The sequence below is a fragment of the Crocodylus siamensis genome, chromosome 8, assembly GCF_052110815.1.
Source record: "Crocodylus siamensis isolate JL-2025a chromosome 8, ASM5211081v1, whole genome shotgun sequence".
Lineage (NCBI taxonomy): Eukaryota > Metazoa > Chordata > Crocodylia > Crocodylidae > Crocodylus > Crocodylus siamensis.
Window position 1 is genome coordinate 41,800,492 of NC_143402.1, and position 19,755 is coordinate 41,820,246.

Consider the following 19,755-nt stretch of genomic DNA (forward strand, 5'->3'; position numbering starts at 1 on the left):
GGTAGGTGGTAGAGCAGGAGGTAAGAGTGAGTGATCTGAACATGTTATGGCCTCCCAGGCAGCTAAGCAGGAGGACAAGGCTCTTTATAGCCCATAGTGCTTGGGGCTTAGTTTTCCAAATTGAACTCTGCTGACCATTCCAAATGGTGAAGCATTTTGTGCATCACTTAGGCACCAAATCTCAGCATCTGTGTAATGACAGAAAGAACCAGAAAGCACTAGGAGGTTGTTATGGAAACAGGCACAAATTGGATCAGTACTTAGCAGCACTTGGAAAAAGAAATGTCTTCTCTGACTGATGTGGATGCAGGTGGGTGCGCCTGCTGCAGCTGTGCATAGGAACTTGGTGCCCAGCTGTGGGCAGAACTGTCCCTGCCACAGAAGTGCTGCACCAGTCCACTGTACATATGAAACACTTCAGTGCATTGACTCACAGCTAGATTTAAAGAGAATTAGAAGTCTGGGGGAAATTCCACACTTTGGGGAAGAAGCCCAGCACCAGGCCTAAGCTCCCAGCCCATCTCTCCTAATCCTTCAGGGTTTGTGAATGATCAGACCTTGGTGAAAGAAGCATTTCCTTGGAGGACTTTACCTGGCCATGACTAGATGGAGAGGAAGGGTGCCTTTGCTTCTACCACACAGGATCTTAATAGCAGCACTCTGCACAGAACAGCACAATCCTTGCTGGCTGCATGTTTTAATTTCTGGGCTGGAGATGCTGAGTCTCTGTGGGCACAGCAGGGTCCATTTGTGCCCTGAGGACTAAAAATTGATTCCTCATTAGAACTGAGGGCTTGCTCCTGATTTCTGCAATGTCTTCAGGAGGACATGTAGTTGAGATGAGTCTGGAATAGCTCACTTTTAACAGCAACCTGGAAAATACTTCCTCCTATTTCTCTCCATAATAAGACAGGAGGCAGGCAACTCTGGACCAGCTGGCAGCAGCCTGGGGAGGCTCTTTTCCTGCTGAAAAAAACCTCTCTAGATGGCATTGCTGTGGCTTCCTATTTTATTGTCTCTCAGTGACTTTTGATCAGATGTGCTCAAATTACAATGGCAAGTCCTTCCCGGGCAGACAGCTGAGCTGGCTAACTGAATCTCAAACACCATCCCTAGCAATAAAAACATTATTTAATCCAGACTCTGTCTTGTATAGCACTGAGCCTCCTTGTCCTCACTGCTGCCTGAACCTGGTAGATACAGCCCTTCAGGGCATTTCAGCCACATGCTATTGCTCATCCTAGACAAGCTCCTAGGCCCCTCAGACCATGTAACTCAGAGATCAGAGAGTGGAAATGGATCTCAGCCCAGTCTTCCTCACTACTCCCTGTGCCTGGGGTGCCTCCAAATGGTGAGATGCATTGCACCTGTGTGAGAATTCAAGTGACAAAATGCATGGGCAAAACACAAGCCCAGGAAGGTGTTTACCTATGTCACACTTTGGCTACAAGCCTTGATAAACAGATGCTCCTCACCCTATGACCTAAACCACACAATCCATTTTTTTATGGAGCAAGAGGAGAAGGATTCTCTAAAGGTTCCATAGCCAATTCCAGGCAACCAGCCTAGGGACTGGCAGCAAAGCTCCTACATAGTGTCCTCTGTTACAAGACAGGAGCCTGGAACCACATTCTAGATGCTCTTTGGGAGACAGGAGATGTGCTCCAATCTCAGTTTTTCCAGGGACTCTTAGCCATAGCTGCATCACTCCACCTTTTTGGACCTGCTTCCTATTTCTGCAAGAGGATTACACAGAATGGTTCCTTGGGACTGTGGCTTTGTTGGTGCTTGGAAAGTGGTCCCTAGTAGGGAGGTAAGGTTAACTCCATATATACCTGGGTCCTAGAAGCAGCAGGGAGAACATGGGTTTGTGTTTGGCAGAGGAAGTCCACTTCACCACCACTTTCATGCTGAGCTCCAGAGTGTAGCTAGACCTAATAATACATCAGTATTTACTAGGACTGTCATCAGTATTTGCTAAGGCTGTGAGAAACAGCTATGTTTTGGTTTGGTTTTGGATTTGGCTGTTTTGGAGGACAGTGATTCATTTTGATGTTTTGGATCACTGTTCCATTTTGATTTGGCTGAATCTATTTTGGAATTTCGACACTGTTTTGGTGATTTGGCCATAGGCTATAATGGGCCTATAATTTTGTCATTTCTTGCCTGATTCAGATGAAAACAGCAGAGATAGTAGCTCCTTCTGAGGGTATGAAGCCTGCCAAGTTTTAAAGAGATAGGTGCAGGGGTTTCTGTGAAACTGCACCTCAAACTGTTCAAAGCAAAACTCGTGATGTGTGACCTTGTGTGTATGTTAAGGCGCAGTGGGATGAAACCAGCAGGGATGGTAGCCTGTAACAGGTTAGATCTCTGCCCACCCACCTGTTTCTGGGCCAACCGCCTGCCCCTCTTTTACTTGCCATGCCTTGATGGAAAACTGATTTAGATGCTTCCCAGGCAGGAGGCTGCCCAGTTAGGTGTCTTGGGGTGACATCCATTCCGCAGCTCCATACCTACCCTACACTGTGGCCCATGCCACGCAGATTGCATCCTTCACCCACTCCAGCTGTGGTCTACTCTCTGGGATCTTAGGCCCTGGCCCTGCTTTCAGGCCAATCAGAATCCCAAGCCTCTTGCTCTGGGCATTCCTCGCGGTGGGCCCCTGGCCCTTTGACCCTGCTTTGGGTCCTGGCCCCAGCATGGACCAGTCGAGGGTTCCTCTGATATCTTTTGTCAGACAAACCAAATAGTTGGAGAAATGTATCTTAGCAAGCTTTCGGGTTTAAAAACCCTTTGTCAGGCTGAGGAAGCATCTGCAGTTGGTGTGTGTGCGCTCTTGCTGGATGGAATGAATAGTGAAGAAGCCAGAGGCTGGTATGCATGCAAGAAAGCCAGTCAGTGAAAATGTAAATTGCAGTGTAAGGGGTGGCGGACAGACTGGGAGGGAGGGGGTGTTGAAGGTAAAAGTGGAGAGGTACCAGGGGAGTCAGATGTCAGGCAGGTTATAGTGTATCATAAATTCAATGTCTATATCGAGTCCATGAGTTTTTGTATCCAGGAAGCTGATGAAGTGAAGTTCATAGGCTTGTCTGTGAAAAGTGGGTCATAAATTCAAACAAGCACAGAACCTCACTAACCTCATCACCAGAAGCAAACTTCCTACAGCCCAAAACACACTGAATGGATCCAGACCATGTGATAACAAGAAATGCAAAACCTGTCAACATATCTCCAGTTCCCCCACAATTATTACACCCCACAACAGAACCATCACCACTCATGGATCTTGCAGCTGCACCTCCAGAAACTTTCTAGATCTCATCCAGCACCACATCCCCTGACGGAAAATACATAGGAGACACCAAGCAACAATTAAGCCCACTGGGGCATGGGGGAACTACCGCCACTGTTGGCCTGCTGAGCAACCCTTGCAAAGCCAGCAGGCCAAGGCACTTAAGGGAGCCCTCCCCTGCCCCAGCCCTGGTACAATCTGTGGGCAAAGCAAGAGCCCCCAAGGGGACACTTGCGTGTCTATACACAAATGCCAGGAGCTTGGGGAATAAGCAGGAAGAGCTCGTCCTCCTGCTTAATGCAAATAATTATGATGTCATAGGAATAACAGAGACCTGGTGGGACTCCACCCATGACTGGACCACGGGTGTAGATGGCTATACCCTGTGCGGGAGGGACTGTGTAGATAAAAGGGGCGGGAGTGTAGTTCTCTATGTTAAGGAGAGCTACAGCGTCCCTGCACGCTGATGTTGACAACTGGGGTGGATGACTGGAGACCCTCTGGGTTAAAATCTGTGGGGAACACGGCACAGGGGACACAACGGTGGGAGTCTACTACACATCTCCCATGCAAAGTCAAGAGCTTGACCAGGAGTTCGCCCAGGGACTGGCTGAGCCCACGTGCTCCAGGACCACGGTTGTCATGGGTGACTTCAATTACCCAGACATCTCGTGGGAGGATCACTCAGCAAAATCTGAGCAGTCGCAAAGCTTCCTATTGTGTGTGGATGACTTCTACCTGACTCAAGAAGTCTACCGGCCAACGAGAGGCAAAGTGCTGCTCGACCTGGTACTGGCTACTGGGGATGACCTAATCGACGACTTAGTGATCAATGGGAAGCTGGGTGACAGTGACCATGAGCTGATCACCTTCACCATCCACCGTAAAGCTGGCAAGTCAGTCAGCAACACGGAAGTCACTGACTTTAGGAAACCCGACTTTGACAAGCTCAGGAGGCTTATCAGTCAGGTCCTAAGAGACCATGACCCCAGGGAGAGGGGAGTCCAAGAAGAGTGGTTGCTCCTCAAGGGAGCGATCCTCAATGCACAAGCTAAGTCTATTCCGTCTTGGAGGAAAGGCAGCAAGAGGGCACAGCAGCCCTTCAGGGATCTAGCAGACCTCCTAAGACTAAAAAGAAAGGCCTACAAAGGATGAAGGATGATCCAAGGAGGATTATTCTGCACTGGGTTTGTCCTGCAGGGAGCAAACCAGGAAAGCCAAGGCTGCAACTGAACTCCAACTAGCTTCAAGCATCAAGGACAATAAAAAGTCCCTTTTCAGATATGTGGGGAGCCGGAGGAAAAGCAAGGGCAACATTAGACACCTGCTGAACCAGATGGGACAGCTGACAACTGACGCCCAGGAAAAAGCAAACCTATTAAATGGGTACTTTCCATTGGTCTTTCCTCAGTCCCGTGGGACGCCCATGCCCGCCACGGGACAGGGTAGTCCGGCTGAAGGAGATCCCCTACCCTCCATCAATGCTGACCTCGTGAAGGAACACCTTGAGAGGCTGGATATCTTCAAGTCAGCCGGCCCTGACAATCTACACCCCAGGGTACTCAAGGAGCTGGCGAGCATCATAGCCCAGCCCCTGGCACAGACCTTTGAAAACTCCTGGTGCTCTGGTGAAGTGCCCGAAGACTGGAAGAAGGCCAACGTGGTACCTATCTTCAAGACAGGAAGGAAAGTGGATCCAGCTAACTATAGGCCTGTCAGCCTGACTTCTATCCCGGGGAAGATCTTAGAAAAGTTTATTAAAGAGGCCATCCTTAATGGACTGGCCAATACCAACATCCTGAGGGATAGCCAGCACGGGTTTGTTGCGGGTAGGTCTTGCTTGACCAATCTCATTTCCTTCTACGACCAGGTGACCTATCATCTGGACAAGGGAGAAGAGATTGATCTATCTTGACTTCAAAAAAGCCTTTGATCTGGTATCCCATGATCACTTCTTGGCAAAACTGGCCAATTGTGTCCTTGGGTCCACCATGATCCACTGGCTGGGAAATTGGCTCCATGGCTGAACCCAGAGGGTAGTAATTGACAGAAGTCAATTGTCATGGTGCCCTGTGACCAGTGGAGTCCCCCAAGGCTCTGTCCTTGGACCCATATTGTTCAACATCTTCATTAATGATGTGGACGCTGGAGTCAGAAGCAGACTGGCCAAGTTCGCCAAAGACACCAAACTCTGGGGCAAAGCATCAACACCTGAAGACAGGCGGGCAATCCAGGCTGACCTGGACAGGCTCAGCAAATGGACGGATGAGAACCTGATGGTGTTTAGCACTGAAAAATGCAAGGTTTTCCACCTTGGGAGGAAAAACCTGCAGCATCATTATAGGCTCAGCAGTGCTGCGCTGGCTAGCGCTATGGAAGAACAAGACTTGGGGGTCATCATTGACCACAAGATGAACATGAGCCTACAGTGTGATGCTGCGGCTAGTAAAGTGACCAAAATGTTGGCTTGCATTCATAGATGCTTCTTAAACAAATCCCGGGACGTCATTCTCCCCTTGTACTCGGCCTTGGTGAGGCCGCAGCTGGAGCGTTGCATCCAGTTTTGGGCTCCGCAATTCAAAAAGGAAGTGGAGAAGCTTGAGAGAGTCCAGAGAAGAGCCACGCACATGATCAGAGGTCAGGAAAACAGACCTTATGATGACAGGCTCAGAGCCATGGGGCTCTTTAGCCTGGAAAATAGCAGGCTCAGGGGTGACCTAATGGCCACCTATAAGTTTACTGGGGTGACCACCAGGACCTTGGGGAAAGCTTGTTCACCAGAGTGCCCCAAAGGATGATGAGGTCGAACGGTTATAAACTCCTGCAAGATTGTTTCAGTTTGGACATAAGGAAAAATTTCTTTACTGTCCGAGCCCCCAAGGTCTGGAACAGCCTGCCATCGGTAGTGGTTCAAGCACCTACGTTGAACACCTTCAAGAGCAAATTGGATGCTTATCTTGTTGGGATCCTATGACCGCAGCTGACTTCCTGTCTTTTGGGCGGGGGGCTGAACTCGATGATCTTCCGAAGTCCCTTCCAGCCCTAATGTCTATGAAATCTATGAAACAACTGAACACCAAAATGAATGCACACTGGAAATCTATTACAAACAAAAATACCCGACTCCCTGGCACATTTCCCACTAGAAAGCCTCTCTGTCTCCACTCTCTAGCCTGATCCTCAAAGCGAATTTACAAATCATTTTTCACAGACAAGCCTTCGAACTTCACTTCATCTGGCTGTGGCTTGCCCAGTAGGTCAAGGGGTCACAGAGCAGCGGGTCCATGTCCTCATTAAGATAGGTAATCACCAAGGCCTCAACGCTACCTGTCAGATGCTGGCGTCTGGTGCCTCTGGACCCTAACATGGAAGCTATGTCCTTGGACCACATTGGCAGTGCCTGTGGTGGAGGAGACTGGCTGGTGGATGGAGTGCTGGCATGGGACAGTGGTTCCCCCTCTTCCACATCCCCCTGCTTCTGCCTCCCTGACTCTGCTCATCAGCACCTCCGTCCAATGATCCAGGGTTTTGCTGGCACACACGCTCCCCTTCACCCTTGTATCACACATGGCCACCAGCATGTGGACCCTATTAGACCGCAACAGATCTAACTGTTTCTTGATGCCCTCCTTTACCTGCTTCACCAGTGCCTGTACCTCTGGTGACAGCGGCTTGCCCCAGCCAGAAATATCGATCCCCTAGAACTTCTCCATTTGTTTCGGAAGCTCCCTCACTGTGCTGATTGCCTGGCTAAGGAGGGCATTGCTAGTGCTGAGGCTCTTGGCCTCAAGGAATGGCTTGAGGACCACCAAGATCTGGGAGATGGTATCCCACTCTGTTTTAAGGGGGTTGCTGATCCCAATCTCCTCGAGCAAGGCCATCTCATGGATGGTCTTTCTGTTGCTCAACCAGCCTTTTGGGCATCAGATATGTGGAGTTCCACCAAGTCTCCATGTCCTGCATGATTTTGTTCTGCGGGATGTTAGCTCTGCTTGTTTGTCCCACAGCATCTTGCCCAATTGATGCTGTCGTGGAAGTAGCCTGCCATCTTCCTGCATTTTGAAAGGAGCTGGCTGGTTGTGATGGCACCCTTACCAGGAGCCCTGTCCCCCTCCAAGGCATCCCTGACTATGAGGTGGAATTTGTGTGCCACACAGCGGATGCCAACAAAGTTGGCATCATGCACCACTTTGACCATATTGGCCCCATTGTTGGTGACCATGAATCCACAAGTGAGCTCATTCTGCCCAACGAGCCACCCCTACACCACGCAGTTCATGCCCCCCCCATGATCTCTATTACCATGTGGGACTCATCCATCACCTCTGCTTGAAGGAGAGCCCACCGATGGCCTGACTGATGACACCAGTGCCCTGTGAGGGAGAGGTATGCATGATCTCCACCCTGGCTGCTCCAGATGTCTGAGGTGAAGTGTAAGGCCACCTGCGGACCTGCCTTGGGCAGCTCCTTCCTCAAGTACTCCCTGCATGCCTTATACAGGGAGGGCACCACTATCCTACTGAAGGTGGTGCGTGCAGGCACGTGGTATGATGGGGCCATGAGCACTATGAGCCGCCTGAGGATCGGCCGCTCAACTAAGGAGAAGGGCTGGCCATCTAGAGCAGATATATCCCCAATGTTCTGGCTTCGCTTGCTTTGGGAACACCCCCCCACTTTGTCCCCACCTTTCCCCCACTGGTCCAGGGTGGCCTGCCTCTGCTTCTGTGGGATGGGGGACTTCCCTTTGGGCATGCTCCCACTGGTGCTAGGCTGAGGAAGAGCAAGGGTAAGGGGGTGGTGCCTCCTGGTATGCATCAGCATCCCCGTGGTGCTGAGATGTTTCTCGTTCTTGCCCTGGCTGGTCTTGCATCAGCAGTGCAGGCAGATAGCATACTTTGGATCATTTTCCACCTCAAAATGATCCCACACCACACTACCCCCTCGCTTCTGGGGTGTGGTTGGGGATCCTGCCTTATCCCCCTCCTCACAGGCAGATGCACAACAACAGGGGGAGCTGACTCAGCTGAGCCACTTGCCTCCACAATCTCAATCTCCTCTGAAGTGCCTTCCAGAGAAGAAGACCTGGTTCTAGGGGAACTTTGAGGGGTGTGGAGCCACATACTCAGATTCTCCCTCCTTCCCCAGAATTTCCCTGGCTATGGCACTGAGCGCGCCTGGTTCCAGATTCAGCTCCTCCTCTAGCACTGAAAGGCTTATGCTGGGAACTGAAATTGGGGTGAAGGAGACTGTTGTGCTGTTGGTGCTGGGGGTTATTATTATTGCTGGTGTTAGTAGAGGTGGGGCAGGTGCAGATGCTGCTCCCACCTCCTTGCTGCCACTAGCAGCAGAAGTCTCATGGCTGCTAGGGAAGAGGATGCATCTAACTTTGTAGGGGGGCAGGGGGAAACTTGCAGCTCTTCCCCTACCCCCTCTGGCCCCTCTCGCTCCCCTGCCTGAAAACCTGGCATCTGCCTTCCCAGCACACTTCATAATGTTTGCTGTGCTGGAAAATGGTTGTGTGTGTATAATATACCTTCTTCTATCTTCTATCTGTGTGCACCCCCTATGCATCCCCCCTGCTGTGATTAACACAGGTATAATTTCCTCAGCCACACCCAAATGCTAGCTCACGCCAATGCTTAATGCCCCTCTCTCCTGGAGGCAGTGGCTCTACAAGACCAGTAGGGAGAATGATAAGCCAAGAGCAGTTGAGAGAGGGAAGGTGTCAAACTCTGCATGTCACTATGCACAGAATTTCTTCAACTACCTAACATCTACCCTGCCTTGGCAATGGGGGAAGCAGCATCTTTGAAGAAGTCATAAATACAGTGGATAACTGCTTGGACAAAAAAATCTGCTTAAGTTAAAAAAATAATAAGTAGTGATTAAAATGAGCTCATTCCAAGAACAATGGGCTGGGGTGTGAGCCAAGTACTGGAGAGAAAGGAACCTGGAGAGCAACATTCAACACATGTTCCTGAAAGGGAAAGGGCTGCTTCCAGAGAGCTCCCAGGACCCTTGGGGCCAAGGTTCACATAGGAATACAGACACGGTAATGTAGACTGTTGAGTGATGGCCGAGATGTGCATCCCCCCGGGGGGACACACTGTGTGCAGTGTAACAGGACACTGTGTTCAGTCTATTGGGGTCACCACAAAGTATCTGCTCCTGCTACCAGACAGATTCAGAGCCGCAAGCCCGACAAAATATCTGGGGAGCTGTATGGGAACAAGACCATGTCCCATGCCTGCCAGTGCCCCTCTTCTTGATAGCTGTTCTCTGCTTCCTGCTCAGAGCCCTCCCTCCCAGTGTTGTGGGCCCATCCTCAATCAGATCCCATCTTTACAGCACTGCACCCGTGAATCCACCCCGCCATCCCACTGGCTGCATTCTGCCACACTACCCACAGAGCAGGCCTTCCCCAGGGCTGTGTTTGACTCTTCCCACCTCCTTCAGGGCTAAGCCAGGCTCTGCCCACCTCAGCCTTCATGCTCTGTCATGGAGGAGGAAAAGGAAGCAGAAGGAAGGGAAGGGTCTTGCCCAGGATCAGAACATGAATCCACCGCAGAACTTTCACATGAACTCAGGGTTCCTTCTGCTCCGGTGTAGCCCCACCCTGGCCTCCCACTCCCTATTTCTTGACAGGGACCTCCATGTGCAGCAAGAATGCACTCCAGACAAAGATGTCCACCCACCCTTTACATCAGGGAGCAGGCTTAGAGCTGACTCAATGCTACATGCCAATGCAGAGGCTGTGATGCCACCTTGTGTTCCCTGCATTCTGGGACATCACCCACCTCCAAGGAGAACCTAAGGGACCCCAGGCCACCAGAGTTAGCAATAAGCAAGCTACAAAGCACGCTGAACAGTCATGGGAGTGTGGGGTCTGCAACTTAAGCAGATTCCTTCCAGGGAGCTGCAGCTGCCCCTAAGTGGCCTAATCAGTGTGCCTCAGGAATGGCCCTGGCTCATGCTGATCAGAGTACGGCAAGAGAAAGCTTAGGAACCTGGTGTACGTGAAAGCACTGCATGGGCCAGCATGGGCAGCGCACTCCCTACTCTGCCCCACAATGTGTGCAGAAGTGCTGCCAGGCCAGTTCATAGCCCCATTCCACTCTGGGTTCCCCTCATCACAGCTCTGCTGACACCCCACAATCCTGACTACATCTATGAGCAGCGTGAGGTCTCAATTGAGTGGAGAACTCTAAATATGCCATATGGCACTTTGGGTAAGCAACAGGGATGCCACTCCCCCCAGACTGCCAACTCATTTTTTGTGTGATCTGAGACAGGGCTTGAGCTTACTTGTGGGAGACCCCTTCTCCACTGGCTTTGCCTCTCACCCCAGCACCACTCCTGTTTCAAGCATCTCTGGAGGAACTGGCAAACTGCAGCTCTTACTGATTTGTTTTAGTTTTTACTACACAACAAGATCCAAGCAAGAGGAGAGAAGCATGGCTACAGGCTGGGGTCATCCCAGCACCAGAGTAACTAACTCATCATCACCCAACAATGAGTTCATGATATGGGAAATGTCTGGCAACAGTGTGGGAGTGATGGCACGGCCCCAAGCCCATTTCTTGCCTATGGAGCTCCTGACCCAGCTGACATGGGTACTGGGATTCCACTATTACAGGATTTACATTATGGCAGTGCCCAAAGGTCCCAGTCAGAATCACTGTGCAGAGTCCCTGTGCAGGGACTGGCCCTGGCTCAACTTGCTTGTGGTTTTGCCCTCTGGACTTCATGCCAGGAGGAGCTGGGGTTGGAGCTTCCACCCTTTGTACCTCTGACTGGGACCAAATGACCGTGCTGATCATGTGCATGTCTGGTTTGTTTCTGAGCCATGACTGGAGCTTCCTGAAAGCTTGTTTTCCAGGTGATTCAGTTCTTTGCAGGCCCACCTTGCAGTTATCCCACTGCTTCTCTGGTGTGAAGGGAATGAAAAGAGCTTACAACAGCTCAGCCCAGACCTCAGGTCCTTCTTGTCCTGTCTGTACTATCAGCTCACAGCATGCTATCAGCTCCCCATACCACGAAGACTAATTCTGGAACTGGTGTTTTCCCAGAACTTTTGAAATGGCAGAGCCTCTGCTATCTGTGCCAACATGCAGCCAGCCACTGCCACTCAGTTTCCTGTTCTCCCCACTGTGCCAGAGGAAATGCACATGCTGTGCTTTCTTGTGTAGACTTTATTGATGCTCTCTACATTTCAAAAAGAAGTTACTCACACCTGTGTCTAAAGAAGGCTGATGTCATCATCCTAGTGGCTAGGGATCATGAACACCTTGGAGTGTAAGGTAATTGAGCTCTTGTCATCTGTACGTTAGCTAATGTCCCTGAAGATGCCATCCTTATCTGTGCCAGTGAGGGATAGGTAAGACTAGGTGCAAGCTGAGCTGTTACTTTCTGTTATCTCAAGTTGCTAATAATTCTGTGTCTGACATAACCATTCAGCTGAATCTGCCTCTTGCCTGGGAAAAATGAATATACTGTGAAATCAGACACACAATAAAATAATTATGAAGCCAGATGACCACCACTTACCGGAACATAATCACTAGTTAGGCTGTGATTTATGGGCTTGTCATGGGATAAGCATCACTGGCAGCCACAGAACTGTGTTGTATTTACAGATTTGTCAGGGGTGTGGGCGTGGGATAGACCACAGCCAGCTGTTGCAAGGAACAAAGCTAATTGGAATCTCAGCTCATTTTGATGGCAGTGACAGCTGCTCCAGGTTGTTTCACCCACAGGATTTGCAGCATGGTGATAAAGGCTGGCACTGGGAATGGCAATGTGAATCACAAGGAACTCACGTTTCTATGGGCCACACAATAAACAGTCACGCAGGGTACTCCCCAAAGATTTCTACCTACTGCATTTGATGGTGCTTTTTTCCTCAGGTGACCCTCTTCCAGCACTGAAATCCCAGGCAAGGTGAAGAAATCAGGACTTTTTTTGCAACTGTGATGAGAGCACAGAGAAAGAGGCACAGTCAGGACAAGCTCCCCCATGATGCCAATGGGTGTCTGCCCTGACTAGAGGGCAGAAGTTAGATACTGTGACATGAGTGTCAAGATAAGGCCAGAGCATGTCACTTCTGGATGTGGTGTTAGTGCCTGAGCCCCCAAAATTAATTTAACACAAAGATCAGAGCATGCACAGGCCCCCTGAAAATTTCCTTGCAGCAATGAAATAAATATAGGAACATACTGAATGCTTGGTGGAAACTCAATTCAACTCAAAGGCCCAAATGATGAGCATTTGGAAACATGGGGGACACTTGCCAGAAGTTAGCGTTGCACTCCAGGACTGCAGGGGAAGAGGAGCAGGATCTCCATGTCACTGAGGAGTGTCCCCTCTTGGGAGATGATAGAGAAAGAGGTCCCTACCCACCCCACCATCCAGAAAAAGAATGTGTGGGGGGGAGTGGAGAGTGCACCCAGGACACAGTTGGCCCTACAGTCCCACAGAGTTCCTGAGTTCTTTCTTGCAGAGCTGTGTGTGCAAGCCACAGCACTACTTTTTTACTGGCTGAAGGCTGCCAGGAGTTGCCAGAAGAATTTATTATACCGAAAAGTCCATTGGAACAGAGACCCCCTCCACATCCTGGCTTGGAAGTGCAGCCTACTGGCTGGACTGGGGGCCTGCAACTCAGGACCTAGTTTCCATTCCCAGCACTGCTGAGGACTTTTCCTTGATCTTGGGCAAGTACTTAGGAGTCACCTCTGTAGAATGGGAATGTTGGCACTGAGCCCCTGCAGTGGAATCAGTGGAGTACATACTGGGCACTGGCATGAGGCTGTCCCCAGGGAGGCATGTGGCCTTGGGGGCCGCTCTCACACACAACCTGCATGTGCCACCACCTGCCTTGCCCAACACAGCCACAGAATGGACAAGATGCAATGTGCTCCACCTCAGGAATAAAAACCCACATCACACTTATAGGCTTAGCAATGCTACTCTTGCTAACACCATGACTGAAAGAAACTTGGGGGTCATGACTGACCACAGGATGAATGAGCCACTAATGTAATACCACAGCTGGCAAAGCGAACAAAACTCTGGCTTGCATCTACTGATGCATCTCGAGTAAGACCCCGGATGTCATCCTCCTGATGTACTTGGCCTTGGTGAGGCTGTATCCAATTCTGGGCTCCAGAATTTAGGAAGGATGTGGAAAAGCTTGAAAGAGTCCAAAGGAGAGCCACATGCATGATCAGAGGGCATGAGAACAGGCCTTATGAAGTGAGCTATGGGACTCTTCAGCCTGGAGAAGCGCAGGCTCAGGGGTGACTTGGTGGCAGCCTATACGTACATAAGGGGAGTTTATCAGGATCAGGAGGAACATCTGTTCACCACAGCACCCCAGGGGATGACGAGGTCCAACAGTCACAAACTCCTGCAACACTGTTTTAGACTAGACATAAGGAACAATTTCTTTACTGTCCAAGCCCCCAAGGCCTGGAACAAACTCTCCACAGAGCACCTACTCTGCACTCTTTCAAGAAACATTTGGTCATTTATGTTGCTGGGATCCTTTGACCTTAGTTGACTTCCTGCCCCTTGGGCAGGACCTGATGATCTTATAAGGTCCCTTCCAGCTCTAATGTCTATGAAATCTATGACATCTATGAAACTGGATCTGACTCCTCTGAGACAGGTACCAGGGTTTGTTTATCCAACTGTTTACTGGTTATTGCCTCACCCTCAAACACAGCCTCACATAGTCACTAGCCTCCGAGCCTCCGTGCTACTAAGATGCCAGTCAATGCTGCACAGAACCATGTGAAACCCCTGCCCCTCCTGAGACCAAAACCTGTAGGGAAGGGCTATCCTCTGCCCTGGGGAATCCCTGCAGTGCCCAGATGGCCCCTGAGACTGCCTGAATCCTGCACAAACCTCCCCCTCCCATACCTCCAAGAAGCAAGAGCCTGTGTCCCGAGCAAGCTTCCTTACCCCCCGGGAGTTACATTGTCCAGGTTGCTCAGCTCTCTCTCTCATGTGTGCGCACACACACTCACCACTTCCTCCCAAGCACTATGGTTAGCACACAGGAAACACACAAGAAACCCAAGGAAGAGGGTCTGACAGCTCCTATCCCCTGCAGAGAAAGCACCAGGGCAGCCAGAAAGCCAGGGCTCAGTGCTCCTTTCTTAGGAGGCTCAGGCTGCTAGCTCCCACTCATCTCCCCCTGTGTGAGCACAGCAATCCCACCCCATGCCTGCATTAGCACCACAGATCTGGCAACTGTCCAGACTGTAATATGCCTTCCCAGATATGGATGATTAAATCTAATGGGGTGGATTGGGGGGGAGGGAGAGAAAACTTGTACGTACCCAAGAGTCGCAGCTCCTTCCCTTCTGGAGACACAACTCAGGCAGTGAGGAACAGCAGGGGCATAGGCTATCCAGCACTCACTGCTTCATGTAACCTACCATTTGAGCCATGTGCAGGCCCTTAAACAACCAGAGCTGTCTGCTAAGCACACTGGGTGTGGGGTGGGCTGGAGCTCTGCTAACCCCTTTGCTCCTAACTTCCTAAACTCAATCCAGATTTGCTTTGAGGAAAGCTGCATGAAATTGATTCCCTCCTCCTCACCCTCACCCAGGCCCTTCTTAAAGACATAGCTTCTGCATTTCCCTTAACAAGGCAAGCCCCAGAAAAGCCAACAGAGGCAGTGCTAAGGGACTGCTGTGCCAAGACTGTCCCCTCCACACACCATGGCAACAGGCCTGGGCTTCTCCCATGCTTTCTGAATGAGTACATACAGGCAGCCCTGGGAAAGGCACATCCAGAGCCCGACAGGCAGTTTTCCGAGACAACTAGATTTGGGGCTGGCTCCGCTGGCAGGGCTGCAGGCAGAATTTGCCCATTTCCTCTTGCAGGGCCCTGTGGCACCCCTTACGGACAGCACCCTAGACAGCCACAGTCCAAATCTGTAAATATTTGTGCCCAGTACTCCTGTGTCCCAGCAAGGAGGGATGCACAGACCTTAGAACTAGGGTTTGTTTGGTCTGCAGGAAAACAAGAGTCAAGGCAATCCCCAGGTAAAAGCCCCTGTGGCTAAGGTACACGGAATGAGGTGAGGAAGGACTTCCTTGGACACAGCTCTGTATACCATTTCTGCAAGCCCACCAGCAAACCTGGGCTCAGCCAGCCTCAGCCCTGCTTTTGCCCTTTGTGAGGGTGAGCCTCACCTATGCCGTGAGCTGGCTCAGTCCAAGGGAAATCTGTTTTCAAGGCATAAACAACCATCACAGTGTCTGCCTGTGTGAATGACCTCCTCTTTCTGCACCAGCTGAGCTTGTGACCTCCACTTGCCCAGTGCTCCAGAGAAGAGGGCTGGAGGTGATGAAAGGAGCTTCCAGGAGGAGGGGGGCAAGGTTCACCAACCCTGGAGAGCAGGGGAAGAAGCAGTACAGCACAGGTAGGGCCTCCCCTCCCTGTGAAGCCTGCCTGGGCTTCTCCATATGTGCTCAGCAGCCAAAGCTTGTGTCATGCCAGCTTTGCTATTACCAGTACCCAAGCTGCTAGTAAGATGCTAGCTCAGGTATGTATACATGAGCTGCAGCAATCACAATCAATTACAGAAACTCTAGGCATGGCTGGGTGCAGGGGATACAACCCATCTGGAGAGCTGAGGGCTATTGGCAAAAGTGGTAAATGATTTAACATTATATCCCTTCCTATAAGCTTGAATTGCTGGTGAGCAGAGGACAGATGGGTAGGGCTGCTTGCAGATGGCCGCTGGCTGTGAGCATACTGGCCAGTCCAAGGCGATGTGAACAGAAGGGCACAAGGAGTCTGGCTGTGCCATGCCAGCCTGAGTGGTGCCTTCCTGAATACATGCCCTAGGCAAAGCTGGGCTGCCCTCCCCCATTTCTTTTAATAAACTTGGATCAGGCAGCAGGATCCAAGTATTTGCTTGGGCCTCTGTCTGGTGCTTGTTACTACAACCAGTGGCGGGGGCATCTTGGTGAAAACTGTCTGCTCTTCAGCTCTGCCCTGCATGGTGGGGAGAGAACTAACAGGCCACAAGCCCCACACCAGGTAATGTAAATGGGACCAGAGAGGAGATTTGCACAACAGGAAGAAACTCTCCCAGCTAGCGCCTCCAGCTATCCCACACTGCCTAGCTCACAGAGCATCCCCTTTCCCCGGCCAGGCCTGCTTCTCTCACCCCCATGTTCTGCCTGGAGATGATACTAAAAGTCAGGGTAGCAGAAGCCAGCGAATCTTAGCCCTCTATACAGTTCCCAACACCTGCTTCTCCCAATACTGAGAGCAAGTGCCTGCACTCAGTGGGCACATGTTGCTTGGTCAGAGTCAGTTGCAGCCCAGAGCAAGGGAAAGTGGCTGACAGGATCCAGACCTGCCTGCAGCAGGCAGTTGGAACGGGGAGAGGAAATCCTTTGCTTCCTTTTATCAGCCAGTTCACTGCTGGTGATAGTGGCTGGCCCAAGGGCTATCCCTGCATCAGCATGTAGTGAAGGGAAAATCCCATCATAGCAGTGTCTCCCACTCACCTGGAGGCTGCATGTGCCAACCAGTTTACACAGCTGAAAGCAGTAACACAGGGTGTAGGCTGGGGAGGAGGATCAAACCTGGGTTATCAGAGTGAACCTCAGCTAGTACCGTGGTAACTGATAGCCTTTATCTCTTAGTTGTAAGCCCAAGGGATGCATGTTTATTCATTGTCTCACTCTATTCCTTATCACCAATGTAACCACAGGCCCATTCACATGTGGATTGTAACAGGGTTGTGATTCTGAACGCATCTGAAACATAATCTGTACGTGCACAGTCGTAAGCACACAGGCATGGACACTGTGCACATAACTTCAGCAGGCCATTAGGCCCTGTATCCATAGTTAGACACTTAAAGAAGTGACGTGATTTCCAAAGATGCTGAGCCCCTCACCTCCCAGAGGAAACACAAGCCTAGAATCTAAATCAGGCATCCAAACTTCACTTTTGTTTCTACCAGCAATTCTGCTACAGTGGTTATTCTGAGAAGATCCCAGCCAGCTCTGCACCCAGCAACACATGTGACAGCACAACTGTGCTGTGGGAAGGTTAATGTAACAGGAAGCCATCCCCTGGCTCCTGTTACAAATGGGACCCTGAGTGCAACTGGGGTCACTGCTTGACTTACCTGGAAGTTGTGCAAGGGTTCCACTGTTGACAGTGAGTCTGTCCAGGAATAACCCTGGAAGTGCCAGCAAGTCCCAGCTGCTGGCAATTATGTGTCTGGGGAGCCAGGTGTGATTGGCCCCTGAGAGGCCCAGCAGGCCCCCCCAAAAAAGACAGGCACTTTACCCCTGGAGAGGGGAATGCATGGTCTCCTGGAGGAGAGTAGTGGAGTTCTGTGTGAAGGCACAGAGGAAGAGTCTGGGAGTGCAACAAAACTAGGTCCTGGAAGACTTGCAGTTTTGATAAGGTTAACAATGTTGAATATGAAACCAATGAGGCCTGAGTAAAGAAGTAATTGATTGGTGGGAAAATCCATCCATCAACAGTATGTAAGGACCCAGGGACTGGTGCTGGACTCACAAAGCATGAGCATCAATAAAAGGGGCTTAATTAAGGATTACCTGAGCTGCAATGAACTCCTGACTTGGAAGGGTGTAGGAAGTGTTGGCAACAGGGTGAGCTACCAGTCAAGAGACTCGGCTACACTGAAAAGACCATAGTATTATCCTGGCAGGTGTGGTGAGGACAGAGCGTAGAGGAGGTGGAGCCCTGTGAAGACGACACACTCCCTGGTGAGAGAGCTCCGTCTCCCTTTTTTTTCAGCACTCAGATTCCCCTCTATTTGTTTTACATCAAAGCATGGCAGGTGAGCACAAAGGAAGTGGGCAACAGCTCTCAGGAACAGCTATGGGATACATTACATTCACTAACAGTTAGCTTACCTGTAGTACCCATGGATGGCTCCCTGTCCAGTGCAAATCAGCCTTAAACACAGCTTTCTGCTCCACACTGCTTAGGAAGGCTCTAACTTAGAAAAGCAGGTCAGTGGAGAAGAGACCAAATTGCTTCAGAACAGCCATTCCTGAGGCTGAGTGGAGACATAGACCACTGAGTTTCCCTAACAGCCTCCTAACAAACTCTGGCACATGGTAGCCCCCACTGAATTCAAACAGCACCAGGCATCGGGCTTGAACAGGCTTGCCTTGTTGGCAGAGATGAGGCCTTGGGAGATGGCTGCACAGTGGGTGATTCTGTTTCAGGGTGTACTCCCTTGCTGGCAGTGTCTCCAGGAACACAAAGGACTACACGGCTCCTACAGAATGTCCTGCCTTCTCACTCCAAAAGGCCCCTCGGGGTCTGGGCTGGAAGGATGTGCTTTGCCTGGTCTGGGGATAGAGGTCACCAGCCATGAGGCACTTTTCATTAACACTGAACACACTTCAGAAGGAATGCTCCCCATTCCAACATGTTCAAGACTTTCAGAACAGCCCCAGCAGCTGTGCTGGGATCCAAGGGCCCCATGTAAACAGGAAACAAGCAATTTCCAGGCACAGAAGTGTTGTATTTGCTTCCCAACCCATCAAAACAGTAATGAACTGGGTAACAGAGAGCTACAGAGTCCACTGCCACGAGTGTTCACACAGTCAGAATGGCTCCAGGCTGGCCCTATCAGGAGAGATCTCAGTTTCATGTGGCACACAGCTATTGCCAGGGCAGGGGAGAAGGGAAGCTAACACTTGAGTAGTCAGACCACAGCCTGCTCCTCATCTCTCTCCCTTTAAAACAAATGATCAAGACTGCTCTTTCAGGTGGGCACCTGTTATTATCCCTTATTTCCATGAAGTAAAACATACATCTCTTCCCATCAGGAGATAAGACACTCACTTCACACAGATACTGATAACCAGGCTGTGCCTGCTCTGTGCAGAATAGCTCAAAGGTTATTCTCTGGCTGCAACATGAAAACCACCTTCAGTTGCACAGAATGGAACATGCCACATCCATCTCTGCTCCTAAATACTGGGCTGTCAAACTCACTTGGTCCTCTTGGAGTAGATTCAGACCATGAGCTCCTTGTAAACTGGATCCAGTCCCACTTCCAGTGGTTGGGAAGCTGCAGGGATTAACGCCATCATCACTCACCCTGCCACCCCCAAAACATGGCCCCAACAGAGATCTGTACCCTGGACTTCGGCAGCAGATCCCACCATGCTTACTTTTCCCCTAAATGCCCACCGGACATCGCAGGCTGGATATTTGATGCCCCTCTTTAATACACATGCACAATCTGTGGAAACTACAGACCCTAGCATGCAATGCACACATTCACAGCTGGTGGCGTCTTGTCATGAGATGAAGCACTGCTGGGCCTTGCAGTGAGGAAGGCTGCTCTTCAGTGTTAGCCTTGGGGGCAGCTCACAGGCCACAGCTAGGATGGCCACAGCTAGGATGTCCCTGCTGCAAGAGCTGGCAGCACTGGCTGA

The 19,755-nt window shown here is 50.7% G+C and overlaps 1 protein-coding gene across 6 annotated transcripts in view; it reads right to left on the minus strand.

The window, feature by feature from the left end:
• Positions 1-19,755, minus strand: part of NHSL2 (NHS like 2) — a 160,243-nt gene that overhangs the window by 86,309 nt on the left and 54,179 nt on the right. The window contains exons 1-2 of one of the 6 annotated variants that reach the window (XM_090061381.1): positions 14,635-14,802; positions 12,172-12,259 (exon numbers count right to left, since the gene is read on the minus strand). The exons of 3 other annotated variants lie outside the window; for them this stretch is intronic. The gene's annotated coding sequence lies outside the window, so the exon portion shown is untranslated. Of the gene's footprint in view, positions 1-12,167; positions 12,260-14,634; positions 14,803-19,755 lie in introns of those variants that run through there. 2 more of the 6 variants (XM_090061383.1, XM_090061384.1) reach the window with 2 other exon arrangements.